General features: G+C 48.5%; 1 non-coding gene across 1 annotated transcript; it reads right to left on the bottom strand.

The window, feature by feature from the left end:
• Positions 1–270: 270 nt before the first annotated feature.
• On the bottom strand, positions 271–423 carry LOC120101393 (5.8S ribosomal RNA). The gene has a single exon (XR_015679251.1). It is a non-coding gene; the product is annotated as a 5.8S ribosomal RNA (ribosomal RNA).
• Between the last annotated feature and the right edge of the window lie 2,481 nt (positions 424–2,904).

Genomic DNA, 2,904 nt, shown 5'->3' with positions numbered 1-2,904 from the left:
ATGGTGGGGAGAGCGGGCGAGGACAGCAGCTGGAGTGGTGGAGCGAGCATTTATGAGCCACGAGAAGGGTTGCCGGCCCCCGGCACCGGTGGACGGCGAGATCGACGCCCACGCAGACCCACCGGGCATGGACGACAAACGGACGCTGCCCAAGTCTGAACGTCGGGAGACAGAGGGCCGAGGGGAGAGGCCCTGCGAGCAGAGTCCCAGCTGCAGGACGCCCCCCCCCCCGCGACAAACCGCAGGGGGGTGCAGTGATTGATCCTCAAGCTTCTCTCAGACAGGTGTAGCCCCGGGAGGAACCCAGGGCCTCAAGTGCGTTCATAGTGTCCATGATCAATGTGTCCTGCAATTCACATTAATTCTCGCAGCTAGCTGCGTTCTTCATCAACGCACGAGCCAAATGATCCACCGCTAAGAGTTGTATCGGTATCTGGGGTGTGAGCGAACTCCTATGGGTACTAACAACAGCACCAGCTCCCCCGCCGGCCCCTGCTGAACCGAAAGAGAGGGGCCAATGGCAAGGCTGCTCCACCTCAGGCCGGCCAGAGGGAAACTAAAGGATACATGTGAAAAGAAAAAAAAGAGAGGGTCGGGAACGGAAAGGCGGAACACACGGTACAAGGGACGCCGCGCACCCAGCACCCGGCGGCGGCCAGCCAATGGGCGGGCAAGTCGGGCGCTCGGGCTGGGACCCCACGGGCGCCCAGAGGGGGCCCGCGACATGGCCCCTGACCGCCGCCTCTGGAAGCGCCGGTGGCCGGAGGGGGCCCGCTGAGTTTCAGGGAGCACCAGGTGGAGGGAGGAAACGGGAAGCCCTCCTGCAGATGACCGACGGGCGGTAGGGCGCCCCCCCCCCCCCGGGTTCTTTAAACCTCCGCACTGGAACATGACTGCTAAGTACCCGGACAGGATCGGGGCGGACAGCAAGGCCCAGAAGGCGGGGTGGGGTGCTCGAAACCCATCAGCGGCACAGGCACCCCCGCACTCGACGGACCCACCCAGGCACCAGCAAAGCTGGAGAGCTGTGGTGAAGGGGCAGCAGGTGCCCTGAGGAGAGCGAGCGCGTCCCGGCCACTGCCCGGGAAGAGATCACATACCATTTCTCTTTCTTTTTCTTTCATTGTGGGAGGGGATTTTTTTAATTCACATTTTAAATATTATCCCATTTCCTGATTTGCCCTCTATAAACTGGCTATTATTTCCCCTCATGCCTCCTGTTCTATGAAGGCAGTTCCTCACTCACCCACTCACTCCTTCCAACCTGCCCATTCTGACAGTTCCCTACACTGGGGCATCAAGCCTTGACAGGACCAAGGGCATTTGCTCCCATTGGTGCCTGAAAAGGACATCCTCTGCTTCATATGCAGATGGAGCCATAGGCTCATCCTTGTGTATTCTTTGGATGGTTGTTTAGTCCATGGAAGATCGAGGACAGGGGTTCGGTTGGTTGATATTGTTCTTCTTATGGGGTGGCAAACCCCTTCAACTACTTCAGTTCTTTCTGTAACTCCTCTTTTTCGAACCTTGTTCTTAGCTCAATAGTTGACTGCAAGCATTCTCTCTCCCTTCTTCTCTCCCTTCTTCCCTCCCTCTCTTCTTCCCTCCCTCCCCACACCACTCTATGTTTGTATGTTTGTGTGTTTGTGTGTCTCTGTGTATGTGTGTGTGTGTCTGTCTGTGTGTCTGTCTGTATGTCTTTCTAAGTGAATGTCACTTTTCTTTTCTTAGATAAAGTGATGAGATAAGAGTCTTACCCAAGCTATGCAAATATGTCCTTTAGGCTGAAGCCAGAGTATTTTTATCCCTCTGTTCTACTATTTATAGACCTAGTACTAGGAGCTTCCAGCCTCCATGTAATCCAACCTTCCAAGCTGACTAATTCAATATGGTTTCTCTTGGCATCTTCATGAGTTGCTCTACTTGGACTCACATTAACTTGGACAATATGTTACAATCTTCTCGATCCTTCTAATTCTCCAGCTTTTTCTGTTTTCCCCAGTGAATAGTTTGTTCTATCAGAACCTGAATCTGTAAAATCATGTCCAGAAAACTTCCGTAAACACATGCCACATACCACAACTTCTCTTTCTTGCTCTACTTCTCTCTGTCTTTCTTTTGTCTATTTTTGACTCTCTTTATCTACTCTCCTGTATTCTCTTATTCCTAAGCTGTTCTCATGTGAATTGGGCATATTTTATCTGTGATACATTCTGTCACTTTTTTCTTTGAATTACTACTTTATCTGGAACTCAATTATATGACACTTTCAAACATGGCTACTTCCTTATATAAACTAACCTTACAATGTACAATCATTTTGCTAATATTTATCTACCTGGTTCTTACTGAGACCTATTGGTTGTAAAGAATTAACCTTTCAGGATGCCTATATTTATGGCAGAATATTTCTGACCTTTCATATATGATGTCCTGTGTCTCAAAGATGAGAGTATTAGAATAAAATTATTCTACGCATTTTCTAGAAGGTTGAAAGATTCAACTTTAGTCTTATTTTATGATCCCATTAGCAGCCATCAGTCCAAAACACAAAATCACTAAAATAAATCCTAGTTGCATCAGGTAGGGTGGGAAGATATCCCAGTAATTAAGCAGGCAGGAAATGTTAGAGAGACATGGGAAGAAGAGTGTTTATTGGTCTATATTTATGGCTTGCTCAGCCTGTGTTATCATAAAAGCTAGAACAATAAACCCAGGAGTGGGACAACCTAAAGGGAGCTGGGCCCTCCAACAAAATTATCGATCAAGAAAGTGCCCACAGGCTTTTTCATTGGACAATCTTATGAAGAGTTTTTTCTCAGTTAAGATTTCTTCTTCCAAGTTATCTCTAGTTTTATATCACATTGAAAAAAACCTTCTTATATAGTTTGTAGGTGAGAGTTT

The sequence above is a fragment of the Rattus norvegicus genome, chromosome 2 (assembly GCF_021556685.1).
Source record: "Rattus norvegicus strain SHRSP/BbbUtx chromosome 2, alternate assembly SHRSP_T2T, whole genome shotgun sequence".
NCBI lineage: Eukaryota > Metazoa > Chordata > Mammalia > Rodentia > Muridae > Rattus > Rattus norvegicus.
Note: the sequence above shows the minus strand (reverse complement) of the source record. Positions and strands in the feature narration are given on the sequence as shown.